This window comes from Scyliorhinus torazame, chromosome 1 (genome assembly GCF_047496885.1).
Source record: "Scyliorhinus torazame isolate Kashiwa2021f chromosome 1, sScyTor2.1, whole genome shotgun sequence".
Taxonomy (NCBI): Eukaryota; Metazoa; Chordata; class Chondrichthyes; order Carcharhiniformes; family Scyliorhinidae; genus Scyliorhinus; species Scyliorhinus torazame.
Window position 1 is genome coordinate 115,568,192 of NC_092707.1, and position 16,516 is coordinate 115,584,707.

The window sequence follows — 16,516 nt, forward strand, 5'->3', positions numbered from 1 at the left end:
CACACACACACATGCACTCACTCACATGCACACTCACACATGCCCTCACACACGCACTCACAGACATTGACTCACACACACACTCACTCACAAACTCACTCACACACACTCACTCACTGGCAGCCATACACTCATAGGAAGCTTAGCCCCACTCACTCACTCACCAAACTCACACATGCACAGAACTCACACATGCACTCACTCACTCACTCACACTCACTCACACACACTCACTCGCACACATACTCACACTCACAGACACACACTCACTCACACACTCGCAGACACACACTCACACATAAGCACACCCACTCATCACACTCACAGAAAGCTTACACACACTCACCCACACACAAATTCACTCACACACACTTGCACACACACTTACTCACATGCACACACACACACACACTCACACACACACTCGCACACACACACACACACATGCACTCACTCACATGCACACTCACACATGCCCTCACACACGCACTCACAGACATTGACTCACACACGCACTCACTCACAAACTCACTCACACACACTCACTCACTGGCAGCCATACACTCATAGGAAGCTTAGCCCCACTCACTCACTCACCAAACTCACACATGAACCAAACTCACACATGCACTCATTCACTCACTCACACACACTCACTCACACACATACTCACACTCACAGACACACACTCACTCACACACTCGCAGACACACACTCACACATAAACACACCCACTCATCACACTCACAGAAAGCTTACACACACTCACCCACACACACATTCACTCACACACACTCGCACACACACTTACTCACATGCACACTCACACACACACTCACACACACACTCGCACACACACACACACACACACACATGCACTCACTCACATGCACACTCACACATGCCCTCACAGACATTGACTCACACACACACTCACTCACAAACTCACTCACACACACTCACTCACTGGCAGCCATACACTCATAGGAAGCTTAGCCCCACTCACTCACTCACCAAACTCACACATGCACCAAACTCACACATGCACTCACTCACTCACTCACACTCACTCACACACACTCACTTACATACACAACCCTCACACGCACACAAGCACTCAAACATACACCCTCACACACACTCACGCACGTACACACACTCGCTCACTCACACTCTCATTAACACACACACACACACACACTCACTCACTCGCACTCATACACTCACAGGAATTTTAACTGCTTGATTTAGTAAATTACCTGTGCTTTCTATATCTGGGTAGTGCTGGGAATATGTGGAATCACAGAAATTCCAAAACTGACAGGAATTCCTGGAATGCCATGCAGTTCCAATACTTGTATCATTGCTAACTAATTTTCACAAACTAATTCCAGACATATGTGGAATTCCAGGACTTCTGCAAGTATTCCTAAACTACAACATTTGATTTATTTGTGGCACCTTTTGGTAACTATTTTATAAAACAAATTCAGAAGACATCCTTAGCTCCTCTCGGACATTTTTAAAGCAAACTCCATGATTTTTTTCTCCTCCCCTCAGTTTCTTTCTTAGTTCTTTACTTAAACCTCCTTACTCACTGTGTGAGTGAGTGTGTGAGTGCAAGTGAGTGGGTGTGTGCATGTGTGAGTGTGTATGCCTGTGTGAGTGTGCGTGTGAGTGAGTGTGTGCCCTATATGTGAGCATGGGTGCCTGAGTGTGAGTGTCTGTGGGTGTGTGGATATTGGTGTGTGTGCGAGTGCGTGTGTGAATGTGTGCCCTTTGTGTGTATGTGTGAGTGTGCCCTGTATGTGTATGTGTGAGTGCATGTGAATGTGTATGTACATATATGTGTGCATGTGTGTGTGAGTGCACGCATGTGAAGTCTGTGTGTGTGTCCATGTCTGTGCATGTGCGTGCGTGCGTGCAGGTAAGTGTAAGTGCATACAGGATGGCATGTGGCACAGTGGTTAGCACTGCTGCCTAAGGTGTTGAGCACTAGGGTTCGAATCCCGGCCCTGAGTCACTGTCCATGGAGTTTGCACATTCTTTTTTTTAAATTTAGCGTACCGAATTATTTTTTTTCCAATTAAGGGCCAATTTAGCGTGACCAATCCATCTAACCTGCACATCTTTGGGTTGTGAGGGTGAAACCCACGCAGACATGGGGAGAATGTGCAAACTCCACACGGACAGTGACCCAGGACCCGGATTCGAAGCTGGGTCCGCAGTCCTGGCGCCGCAGTCCCAGTGCTAACCACTGCGCTACATGCTTCCCCGAGTTTGCACATTCTCCTCGTGTCTGCGCGGGTTTCATCCCCAGAACCCAAAGATGTGCAAGTTAGGTGGATTGGCCATGCTAAATTGCCCCTTAATTGGAAAAAATATAATTGGGTACTCTTAAAAAAAAAAGTAAATGTCTGAGTGCATATGAGTGTACATGTGTACATGTGAGTGTGGGTGTGTGAGTGCGAATGTGTGTAGGAACATTGGAGTGGGTGCAAGTGTGTGAACATTCATGTGTGTAAACATTGGTATGTGTTAACATTGGTGTGAGTGTGAACATTGGTGCGTGTGAACACTGGTGAGCATGTGAACATTGGTGAATGTGTGAACATTGGTGTGAATGTGAACATTGGTATGTCTGTGAACATTGGTGTGTGTGAACATTGATGGGTGTGTTTGAACATCAGTGCATATGGGAACATTGGTTTTAGTGGGAACATTGGTAACGGTGTGAACGTTGGCGACTGTTTGAACATTGGTGTGAGAGTGGACATTTGCGTGTGTGCTCATTGATGTGTCTGTAAACATTGGTAAGTGTTTGAACATTGGTATGAGAGTGAATATTGGCGTGTGTGAACATTGGTGTGAGTGTGAACAGTGGTGTGTGTGAACATTGGCATGTGTCGGAACATTGGTGAGTGTGTGAACATTGGTGTGTGTGAACATTGAACATTGGTGTGTATTGGAACATTGGTGTGAGTGTGAACAGTGGTGTGTGTGAACATTGGCATGTGTCAGAACATTGGTGAGTGTGTGAACATTGGTGTCTGTCTGGGAACATTGGTGTGTGTATGGACATTGGTGTAAGCATAAACATTGGTGTGAGTGTAAACATTGGTGTGAACATTTGGTCTGTGTCGGAACATTGGTGAGTGTGTGAACATTGGTGTCTGTCTGGGAACATTGGTGTGTATGAACATTGGTGTAAGCATAAACATTGGTGTGAGTGTAAACAGTGGTGTGAGTGCGAACATAGGTGTGTGCGAACATAGGTGTGTGTGACATAGGTGTGTGCGAACATAGGTGTGTGTGAACATAGGTGTGTGTGAACATTAGTGTCTGTGTGGGAACATTGGTATGTGTCTGGGAACATTGGTGTGTGTATGAAAATTGGTGTAAGCATAAACATTGGCGTGAGTGTAAACAGTGTTGTCTGTGCGAACATAGGTGTGTGCGAACATAGGTGTGTGCAAACATAGGTGTGTGCGAACATAGGTGTGTGTGAACATTGGTGTCTGTGTGGGAACATTGGTGTGTGTATGTGAACATTGGTGTAAGTGTAAACATTGGTGTGAGTGTAAACATTAGTGTGAGTGTGAACATGGGTGAGTGTGTCAACATTGTTTTTAAAAATAAATTTAGACTACTCAATTATTATTTTTTCCAATTAAGGGGTAATTTGGCGTGGCCAATCATTGGTGTGTGTGAACATTGGTTTGAGTGTGTATATGTGAACATTGGTGTGAGTGTGAACATTGGTTTGAATGTGTGTATGTGAACATTGGTGTGTGTGGACATTGGTAAGTGTGTATGGGAGCATTAGTGTGTGTGTGAATATTGGTGCAAGTGTAAACATTGGTGCGAGTGTAAACATGGGTATGTGTGAACTTTGTTGTGTGAACATTGGTGTTTGTGTGAATAGCGGTGTGTGTGAATGTGTGTGTGAACATTGGTGTGCGTGTGAACATTGGTGTGTGTGAATGTGTGTGTGAACATTGGTGTGCATGTGAACATTGGTTTATGTGTGTCTGTGAACATCGGTGTGCATGAACATTGATGTGAGTCTGAACTTTGGCTTGACTGTGTGTGAACATTGTTGTGTTTGAACATTTGTGTGAGTGTGAATGTTGGTATGAGTGTGTCTGTGAGGGTGGGAGTGTGTGTGTGAGTATGAACAGTGATACAAGTGTGCCAACATTGGTGTGTGTGTGTGAATGCCTGTGTAAACAAAGGTATGAGTATGTGTGTAAACATGACGCTGTGAGTGTGTGTGTGAACATTGGTGTGTGTGAACAATGGTGTGAGTGTGTATGTGAGTATGAATGTTGGTGGGAGTGTGGGAACATTGGTGTGTGAGCATTGGTGTGAGTGTTTGAACATTAGTGTGAGTGCGTGTATGAGAGTGTGAACATTGGTGTGGGTGTATGTGTGTATGAACATTGATGCGAGTGTGTAAACATTGGTGTGGGTGTGTGTGAGTGTGTGTGGGTGTGTGCAGGTCTGTGTGGGTGGATGTGGGGGTGTGGGTGTGTGTGTGGGTGTAAGGTGTGTGGGTGTGTGTGTATGAGTATGTATGGGTGTATGCGGGTGTGTGTGGGTATGTGTGTGTGTTTGTGGGTATGTATAGGTGTGTGTGGGTGGATGTGTGGGTGTATGAGGTTGTGTGTGAGTGTGTGTGGGTATGTGTAGGTGTATGTGGGCGTGTGGTGTGTATGAGTATGTATGTGGGTGTGTGTGGGTATGTGTGGGTATGTGTGTGCGGGTATGTGTGTGTGGGTATGTGTGTGTGGGTGTGTGTGGGTGTGTATGAATATGTATGTGGGTGTGAGTGGATATGTGTGTGTGGGTATGCGTGGGTGTATGTAGGTGGATGTGTGGGTGGATGTGTGGGTTGGGGGATGTGTGGGTGTGTGTGGGTATGTGTGGGTGCATGTGTGTGGGTGTGTGTGGGTATGTGTCTGTGGGTATGTGCGGGTGTATGTGGGTGTGTGTAGATGTGTGTGGGTGGTGGATGTGTGGCTGTATGAAGTTGTGTGTGGGTGTGTGTGGGTGCATGTCTGTGGGTATTGGTGTGCATGCGTATGTTTGGGTGTATGCGTATGTGGATAACAAAAATTTAAAAATACATTTGGTATTTTTGTATTTGTCCTGATGAGTGCAAAATGAAAATCTTTGACAACACCTATCTCTTTTCAACAGTAATTGCATTCTGTACTTGCAAGTGACTGTAAATTAGTGGGCATTGCTCTCAATCACATGTTCCCCATAATGTGAAGCCTGGTGTTTGGTAAGTATTTGTATATGTTGGTTTTGGTACGGTCCAGGATATTTCTTATTGGTTTTGCATTGAAGTAGATTTGTCAGCTGCCCACTGCATCAATGATTTAATTGCATCACATTCTGACTGACAGGTCAGGATGACACCTGGCTCTGAGTATAATTTCCCAATCGCACACAAGGGGCTATAAGAATTGGCAGAAATTTGTAGGAGAAGATAATAAAATTAGACAGCCGGCACATTGGGGTGCTGTGCTGTGTCAGATTGGGTTTGGTTTTGATGCCCCTTCCCTTCAGTGCCTCTTGACATTTGCTGTGGATTCAGACAGAATCAAAAGCAAACTGGAGCGAGGTGCCAGAGGGAAGCCATTAACTACAGATTCCCAAATCAATGCTTTCAGAAGATGAGTAAGGGAAAAGGAATGAAGAGGACATGGAGGAGATAAAAGAGGCTTTGTTCCCAGGAACATAATCTAGGAATTTTCATATGTAAACCAAAGATTAGCCCTTATTGAATCCAAAATACAGCTGAGTCAGTGCTCTGTGATTCTTACACAGAGGTTGAGTTTGTTCAGTTGTTATAACAGCAGAACAATGATTTGTAAAGTGTGTAACATGGTTACCTACACTGGAACTTTACAAAACAAATTATGTAAAAAGGTCTCACCTGCCCATTAATATCTTCATCCAAGGGCAGCACGGTGGCGCAATGGGTTAGCCATGTTGCTCACGGTGCCGAGGTCCTAGGTTCGATCCTGGCTCTGGGTCACTGTCTGTGTGGAGTTTGCACATTCTCCCCGTGTTTGCGTGGGTTTCGCCCCCACAACACAAAGATCTGCAGGCTAGGTAGATTGGCCACGCTAAATTGCCCCTTAATTGGAAAAAATTAATTGAGTACTGTAATTTTTAAAAAAAATATCTTCATCCAAAATTCTTGGTAGAATTGCAGATCGGAGGCATAGTTCATACAAGAACAAATCCACTACAATTTCCAGAAAACAATTATGAGGATGGCTTTCCCTCAAATTCAAGGTGTCACATGTTCTGATGACTGACCTATATTAGCTTTGACATAAAAACTGGAAAGATCTGCCAGCACAGTCACTACTCTAGCTGCAGAAATTGCCGACTGGCACAAACCCAGAGTAAATGTTTTTTTTTAAACGTACAGTTATCCAAGGAATTACAGTGATGTAGGTCCCATACACCTGAAGCTGTCACCTTTTTTCACACCCAAAACTACTTAGGTGGCACCGGAAACAGAAATCTCAGATTCCGAGTGAATAGGCTCAAAATAAAATGAGGTAAAATGAAGTAAACTTAATCCAACTGATTTGGGTAAATAGCCGTAATCCATGAAGGATCAAAGACATCTCTCTCCATCACAGAGAGACAATTGGTTTCGTGACTTGAGAATCACCATTCCACAAGTGTGGGCATGGTGAGGTGCCAGGTCTCCATAACTCCAAACAAATGACTTAATTACACTGAGCGGTGTGTAGGTGGCTGCATAATTTACAACATTGAGCTGACCATTTCAGTGAAGCTAAGGCTCAATGAATATCTTGCAGTAAAAACTGACAGCTGCAAAATGAGTTTGTATTGTTAATACAGAAAGTTGCTGGGCAACATACAGACTTAATTAATCACTCGGTGGTACTGTGTCTATATAAATTCTTAATGCAGCATTCAGTTCAACAAAGTTAGCAATAATAACAAATGGGACTTACTCTTCTAAAAATTAAATTCTTATTCAATATCTGGCAATTCTCAACTCTGAGGGAATAGTCTTCAGATGGAGCAGGCTGATGGGATAATTCCTGGGAATTTGAAATCCTGAGACTGCTTTTTCATGCCACACATTTTAATCCCTTTAATCACTTCACACGAACCATTGGAACGCTCAATAAACGCACTCTCAAAGGGATTTTAAATATCCAGAAAGGAGGCTCTGCCCCAACATGGGGTCACATCACATCATTTAGGACTAAAGTGAAGAGACATTTCTTCATTCAGAGGGTTGTGAATCTTTAGAATTCTCTACTCCAGAGGGTTGTGAACGTTCAGTCATTGAGTCTGTTCAAGCCAGAGGTTGATAGAATTTTAGTTACTATGGAAATTGAGAATATGGGGATAGATTGGGAAAATAAAGTTGAGTCAGAAGATCAGCCATGATCTTATTGAATGGTGGATCAGGCCCAAATGAGAGACTGCAGCTGCTGTTTCCTCTCTTCTCATAACTGACTCTATCCACCTTGGCAAATTATGGGTGGGCAACAAATACTTCTAATCTTATGTAAAATGCCTGAAAACACACTTCAGCGAAGGAAATGGGACTGAGTGCGGCCTTGGCGAGGCGTTCCTCGCCAAAACCCTGGAATGAAGAAGAGTCCCGTTTAATGGCGGCGTTTTTCTCGACGCTGCAAGCGCCGAGAAACACCCGACCAAACGTGTTCGGCACAGGACCCTGTTTCATTTCCGTTAAATTGCGCACAATACCTTTCGTTCAGTAAGGGGACCAAAACTGCTGACAGTGCTCCAGATGTGGTCTCAACTTTACCTTAAACAATGGCAGCCAGACTTTCCTACTCTTAAACTCCAACCCCCTTGAAATCAGGGTCAACATTCCATTAGCCTTCCTGATTACCTGCTGCACCTGTGTACTACCTCTGTGTTTTGTGTGCCAGTGCCCCCAAGTCATTTTGTGTTGCAGCTTTTTGCAGTTTGCCTCCATTTAAATAATACTGTTATTTTGTTCTCCCTCCCAAAATGAACAGCTTCACATTTTACCACCTTATACTCCATTTGCCAACATTTTTCCCACTTACTTAACCTATCAATATCTCTTTGCAAACTGTCTGTATCCCTCTCACAACTTGCCTTTCCACCGATTTTTGCAAAGGAGATCTACAGTTCCAGATAGTAAACACTAAGCAAAATCCACTCATCTCAGCTGAAACCAGTGAGAAGCTTGGGCTGGTTAACCCTGCATGTACAGGAAGGGATTTGTAATGTTTCACATAGAACCCCTACAGTGCACAAGGAGGCCATTCAGCCCATTGAGCCTGCACTGACTCCCTAAAAGGGCAACCCACCTAGACCCACTCCCCCACCCTGTCCCTGGAACCCCACCTAACTTGCAAATGCCTGGACACTAAGGGGCAATTTTATCATGTCCAATCCACCTAACCTACACATCTTTGGACTGGGGAGGAAATAGGAGCACCCGGAGGAAAACCATGCAGACTTGGGGAGAATGTGCAAATTCCACACAGCCACCCACGGCCGAATTGAACCCGGGTCTCTGGAGCTGTGAGGCAGCAGTGCTAACCAGTGTGCCACCGTGCCGCCCCTGGTACAAAGCCATTGGCTGCTGAACAGATTGGGACAAATTACAAAGAAGTTTTCATGGGTTTTGGATACCTTCTTGGTGAATATCATCTTAAAGTAGAGGAGAGTGGGAGACCAACTCAGCATCTTCCACAGAGAGTTCCAGCCATTCTCAAATCCAGCCTGAAAGGAAAGATAGAGGAGTTGGAAAAGATGGGAAGAGTCAAGAAAGCGACAACTCCTGCAGACTGCATTTACAGCATGGTAACAGTGAATCAGTCTGGAAAGTGGAAAGTGTGCATAGATCCAAAGGACTTCAATAAAACTTTGAAGAGATCTCACTACCCCATGCCAACCATTGAAGACATTTTGCTGCAACCTGCCAAAGTGAAGGTCATTAATACGCTGGATGAAAAGGATGGATATTGACGAGTGAAGTTGGATGAAAGCAGCAGTTTTCTGATTACATTCTGCATGCCATTTGGGAGCTACAGATGGTTGCTCATGTTGTTTGCCATTTCTTTTTTTTTAATTTAGAGCACCCACTTTTTTTTCCCCAATTAAGGGACAATTTAGTGTGGTCGATCCACCTACTCTGCACATCTTTGGGTTGTGGAGGTGAAACCCACGCAGACACAGAGAGAATGTGCAAACTCCACACGGACAGTGACCCGAGGCCGGGATCGAACCTAGGACCTCTGTGGTTGTTTGGCATTTCTACTGTCCTGGAAGAATGGCAACACAGACAGCTTGAGATAGTCAGTAATCTTCCAGGAGTGGGAGTAATCGAAGATGTCTATGGATGTGAAGACAAAATGGAAGAATCTATTGCAGACCATGATTAGAATCAAATGAGACTGCTAGAAAGATCTCGCCAGATGAACCTGAAGATGAACAAGAGAAAACTGCAACTGAAATAACTGAAATTAAGTACGAAGGTCATATACATTGTATATTTATGTATGTCCTATGGGTTTTTTTCATGTATGGAATGATGTCTGGACTTTACACAGAACAATACTTTTCACTGTACCTAGGTACATGTGATAATAAAACAAATGCAATACAGACAGCGAAATGACTTTGTCCTGAACCTGATAAGGTGCAGGCTATAGCAGAGGTGCAGCAACCAGCAGATGTGAAGGTGGTTCAACAATTTGTTACATTTAGACCATAAGACGTAGGAGCAGGTAGGCCATTCGGATCATCAGTTCTGCTCTGCCATTCAATGAGATCCTGACTGATCTGATATGATAATCCTCAACTCCACTTCCCCATAACCCTTGATTCGCTTATTGATTAAAAACCTGCTTATCTCAGCCTCGAACATACTTTTTTTAAATATAAATTTAGTGTATCCAATTCATTTTTTCTAATTAAGGGGCAATTTAGCGTGGCCAATCCACCTACCCTGCATATCTTTTGGGTTGTGGGGGTGAAACCCACGCAAACACGGGGAGAATGTGCAAACTCCACTCAGACAGTGACTCAGAGCCAGGATCAAACCTGGGACCTCGGCGCCTTGAGGCAACTGTGCTAACCACTTGCGCCACCGTGCTGCCCAGCCTCGAGCGTACTTAATAACCCAGCCTCTACAGCTCTCTATGGTAAAGAATTCCACAGGTCCATTACACTTTCCTCCTCATCTCTGTTTAAAGGAGCAATTACCCTTATTCTGTTTTTTCTATAAATTTCGAGTACCCAATTAATTTCTTTTCAAATTAAGGGGCAATTTAGCGTGGCCAATCCACCTAACCTGCACATTTTAGGCTTGTGTAGGTGAAACGCACGCAGACATGGGGAGAATGTTCAAACTCCACACAGACAGTGACCCAGGGCCGGCATTCGAACCTGGGTCCTCAGCGCCGTAGGCAGCAATGCTAACCAGTGTGCCATGTGCCCCACAATTACTCTTATTCTGAGTCCCAGATTCTCCCAAAATAGGAAACATCCTCTCAGCATCTACCCTGCCAAGTCCCCTGAAAATCCTATTTGTCTCAATAAGGTTGCCTCTCGTTCTTCTAAACTCCAGTGAGCACAGGCCCAACCTACTCAACTTCTCCTCATAAGAAAATCTCTCCATACCCAGGATCAGCCGAGTAAATCTTCTCTGGACTGCCTCCAATGCCAGTATATCTTTCCTTAGATTTGTGAACTACTTAACAAGTTCTTGCCCAATTTGTCATCAGAGTGTGAACCTCTAAGGAAGCTCACTTCACAGGATGTTCAGTGGTATTGGGGCACAGAACAAGAAGCTTTTTTCACTCACATCAAACAAATAGTGACGGAAAAAAACAATAAAACCAATAAAACAGCTAGTGACAACAACGCCAGTGTTGAGGTACTATGCTGCCAATGACAAAGTCACGCTGCAGTGAGATGCCAGTGAAACAGAGCTTGGAGCAACCCTCATGCAGCAAGAACAACCAGTTTCATTTGCACCCAGAGCATTAACACAAACTGAACAACGATAAACCCGGATTGAGAAAGAAGGCTTGGTCAGTGTCCTTTTAATAATTACCTGTTCAGGAGAGATAAATAGATTGCACAGTCTGACCACAGGCTACTTCAAAGCATCTTTCTCAAAGCACTTCTTTCTGACCCTTTTTAAAAAATTTAGAGTACCCAATTATTTTTTCCAATTAAGGGGCAATTTAGCGTGGCCAATCCACCTAACCTGCACATCTTTGGGTTGTGGGGGTGAAACCCACGCAAACACGGGGAGAATGTTTTCTTTCTGACCCAAAGTGTCTGGAAAGGGGGCGCAATTATCCGGTATCGGTGCGATGTCCGCCGACTGGCGCCCAAAACGGCGCAAATCAGTCGGGCATCGCACCGCCCCAAAGGTGCGGAAGGCTCTGCATCTTTGGGGGCCGAGCCCCAACCATAAGGGGCTAGGCCCGCGCCGGACGAATTTCCGCCCCGCTAGCTGGCAGAAAAGGCCTTTGGTGCCTCGCCAGCTGGCGCGGAAATGACATCTCCGGGCGGCGCATGCGCAGGTGCGTTAGCGGCCGCTGACGGCATTCCCGCGCATGCGCAGTGGAGGGAATCTCTTCTGCCTCTGCCATGGTGGAGACTGTGGCGAAGGCGGAAGGGAAAGAGTGCCCCCACGGCACAGGCCCGCCCGCGGATCGGTGGGCCCCGATCGCGGGCCAGGCCACCGTGGCGGCACCCCCCGGAGCCAGATCGCACCGCGCCCCCAGGACCCCGGAGCCCACCCGCGCCGCCTTGTCCCGCCGGTAAGGTAGGTGGTTTAATCTACGTCGGCGGGACAGGCATTTTAGCGGCGGGACTTCGGCCCATCCGGGCCGGAGAATCCCGGGGGGGGGGGCCCCGCCAACCGGCGCGGCGCGATTCCCGCCCCCGCCGAATATCCGGTGCCGGAGAATTCAGCAACCGGCGGGGGCGGGATTCACGCCAGCCCCCGGCGATTCTCCGACCCGGCGGGGGGTCGGAGAATCTCGCCCAGGATGTTACTTTGTTTGCATGGATAACATTTGGAAGTGAAGTTCAAACAAGGGAAGCAGATGGACATTGCTGACATGATGTTGAGAGCTGCACTCCCTTTGAAGGAAGTTACTGATGTTAGTACAGAATGTGAAATCCTCCAGATTCAACGAGAAGCACAACATGCTCTGGAAGTCATCAACCCAGCAGAGACATTGGGCACGATTTAAGGGGACAAAAACAGAATCCCATTTCAGGATCTGCAGTGCCGAGAATGGCACCACTATTTAACAATACTTTGCTGGTTTTTGTAGCCTCGGTGAGGAACGGCCCACTGAGACCGCACGCATACCATTTCCTGCACTGGCGAGCTGACACCCTGGCAGCGCCAACTGGACATCCAGGCACTGCCAGGGTGGCACTGCCAAGCACCCAAGTGGCATTGTCAAAGTTCCAGACTGGCATCAGGGGTATCAGGGTACCACCCTGCCCAGAGCCCAACCACCCAGGGGCCTCTGATGCCTGAGAGACACCACCCCCCCCAAGTGCCGATACCCCTGGTGCACATTTGTGGAAACCAATCTCAACGGCTCCACAGGAGTACGACCCCGAGCCTTGTGATACTCCGGCGCAGACATATTTAAGATTCCAACTGAGCACTTAAATAAACAAATCTCTAGGGTGGCATGTGGAACAGTGGTTAGCACTGGGACTACAGCGCTGAAGATCCTGGTTTGAATCCCGGCCCTGGGTCACTTTCCGTGTGGAGTTTGCACATTCTCCCCATGTCTGCGTGGGTTTCACCCCCATACTCTCTCTCTCCTCCCCCATACGCAAAGATACAGAGATAATAATAATATTTATTGTCACAAATAGGGGCAGCACGGTAGCCTTGTGGATAGCATAATTGCTTCACAGCTCCAGGGTCCCAGGTTCGATTCCGGCTTGGGTCACTGTCTGTGCGGAGTCTGCACGTCCTCCCCGTGTGTGCGTGGGTTTCCTCCGGGTGCTCCGGTTTCCTCCCACAGTCCAAAGATGTGCAGGTTAGGTGGATTGGCCATGATAAATTGCCCTTAGTGACCAAAAAGGTTAGGATGGGTTATTGGGTTACGGGGATAGGGTGGAAGTGAGGGCTTAAGTGGTTCGGTGCAGACTCGATGGGCCGAATGGCCTCCTTCTGCACTGTATGTTCTATGTTCTATGGGCCCCGCTGCTATTTTTGCGGGCAAGCCAAGCACCCCCGCAGCGCTGCCCAGCCCGATCATCCATCTGCAAAGGGTGCGGCAAAAAGGGCCATTTTGTGGCAGTATGCCAGACCCAGGCGGTCGCCGCGGTCTCCAGGGGCGAACCGGGACCGCCACCACAACCCTCTCCACGAGCCACATGCAGCCAGGGCGCCGCCATCTTCCTTCTCCAGGGCCACGTGTGGCCTCCGGGCGCCGCCATATTGTCCCCCGGGGACCACGTGTGACAGCAGGGCGCCGCCATATTGTACACCTCCAGCCATGTGCGACCAGTGGGCGCCGCCATCTTGGCTGGACTCTCAGGACCCCGACTCGCATGACCAAACACCGCCCGAGGAAAACATCCAAATTTTTCCACGACTTGCCTCGGTAACCCTGGACCAGTTTCGACTGCGACGACGACCGGGCTCATCAACGGGCATAAAACATCCTGCCTGATCGACTCCGGGAGCACAGAGAGCTTCATAAACCCCAATACGGTAAGGCGCTGTTCTCTTCCTATCCACCCAGTCAACCAAAAAATCTCCCTGGCCTCCGGGTCTCACTCGGTAGAGATCAAAGGGTTCTGCATAGCCAACCTCACGGTTCAGGGAAGGGAGTTTAAAAATTACCGGCTCCACGTCCTTCCTCACCTCTGCGCTGCCACGCTCCTAGGGTTAAACTTCCAATGTAACCTCCGGAGCTTAACTTTTAAATTCAGCGGCCCTATACCCCCCCTCACAGTCTGCAGCTTTGCGACACTCAAAGTCGATCCGCCTTCCCTGTTTGCGAACCTCACCCCGGATTGCAAACCCGTCGCCACCAGGAGCAGACGGTACAGTGCCCAGGACCAGACCTTCATTAGGTCTGAAGTCCAGCGGTTACTGAAGGAAGGTATTATTGAGGCTAGCAACAGTCCCTGGAGAGCTCAAGTCGTGGTTGTAAAGACCGGGGAGAAGCATAGGATGGTCATCGATTATAGTCAGACCATCAACAGCTATACGCAGCTCGATGCGTACCCTCTCCCCCACATATCTGATCTGGTCAATCAGATTGCACAATACAAGGTCTTTTCCACGGTGGATCTAAAATCTGCCTACCACCAGCTCCCCATCCGCCCTAGCGACCGCAAATACACTGCATTGGAAGCAGATGGGCATCTCTACCACTTCCTAAGGGTTCCCTTCGGTGTCACAAATGAAGTCTCGGTCTTCCAATGGGAGATGGACCGAATGGTTGACCAGTACGGTTTGTGCGCCACGTTTCCGTACATTGATAACGTCACCATCTGCGGCCACGACCAGCAGGACCACGACACCAACCTCCGAAAATTCCTCCATACCGCAAAAATCCTTAATCTAACATATAACAAGGACAAATGTGTGTTCAGCACCGACCGTCTAGTCATCCTCGGCTACGTAGTGCATGATGGAATTATAGGCCCAGGTCCCGAACGCATGCGCCCCCTCATGGAGTTCCCCCTCCCTAACTGCTCCAAGGTCCTGAAACGCTGTCTGGGATTTATTTTGTATTATGCCCAGTGGGTCCCCAACTATGTGGACAAGGCCCGCCCACTAATTCAATCCTCAGTCTTCCCCCTGTCGGCAGAGGCCCGCCAGGCCTTCAGCCGCATCAAAGCGGACATCGCAAAGGCCACGATGCACGCAATCGACGAATTCCCTCCCCTTCCAAGTCATGAGCGACGAACTTCGTCAATTCCTGCTCAGCAAGGGCATTGCCTCGAGCAGGATGACCAGTTACAACCCCCGGGGAAATGGGCAGGTGGAGAGGGAGAACGGAATGGTCTGGAAGACCGTCCTACTGGCCCTACGGTCAGGAATTTCCCAGTCTCCCGCTGGCAGGAGGTCCTCCCGGATGCTCCATCCGATCACTTCTGTGTACCACGACCAACCAAATCCCTCACGAACGTCTCCTTGTCTTCCCTAGGAAGTCCTCCTCCGGAACCTCGCTCCCAACCTGGCTGGCAGCTCCTGGACCCATCCTGCTCCGCAAACACATGCGGGCGCACAAGTCGGAGCCATTGGTCGAGAGGGTCCGCCTCCTGCACGCTAACCCTCAATACGCCTACATGGCGTACCCCGACGGCCGACAGGATACGGTCTCCCTACGGGACCTGGCACCCGCTGGATCCCCACCCATACCTCCACTACCGACCCCATCCTCCCTCCCACCGGCGCACCCCACAGCCGCCCCCTTCCCGGGTGGATCGGTCCTTCCACTGGTCCCATCTAGGGGTGATGAAGCTGCTGAAGAAGCCAAAGCCACGTTCCTGGAGCCACGGATGCCCGAGCCGGCGCCTGCATCACCGCCAAAGCTACGACGATCGCAGAGGATGACCAGAGCCAACTAATTGCTTCACTCTGACTGTAAATAATTACTGTAAATTGTTGCAACATGTAACGAGGCAAAACACTGTGCTAATGTATACCGGGTACCACCATAACCTACACCTCTACCACTGTATAACGCAAGACCACCACCCCCGGCGGACTCTTTTTTAACGGGGTGAATGTGGTAGTCGGTATTAGGGGTATTACGGTACCCTGAATAATGCTGTAAGACCATTGGTGTGGGAGGTACCTGAGACTGCTATTTTCATTGGTGAAGCCTGCCTGCTGGTTCCGCCCAGTAAGGCGGAGTATAAGAGCCTGTGTCTCCCCAGCAGCCGCATTCTGTACCTGCGCTGCTGGAGGAAACATCTAGTACAATAAAGCCTTCAATTGTCTCCAATCTCGTCTCAGGAGTTATTGATCGAGCATCACACAGATATACGCATGCACACTCTCATACATGCTTACATCCCTTACACACAAACTCATACAGATATACATATTCTTTTTTAAATAAATTTAGAGTGCCCAATTATTTTTTTTCCCAATTATGCGGCAATTTAGCATGGCCAATCCACCTAACCTGCACATCTTTCATTTGTGGGGGTGAAACCCACGCAGACACTGGGAGAATGTGCAAACTCCACACGGACACAATGTACACATTCACACGCACAGACACAGATATACATACTCGCGCACACATATACACAAATATGCACACCATCTCACATGTACTCTCTCTCCCCACACATATACACACTGTCTCTCTCACACTCTCTCTCACACAGACACTGTCTTGCACACTCTCTGTCTACCCTTGATACACCCACAGATACACAGATATACACGCACATAATTGAGCTTTGACAAACGGTCATCTGG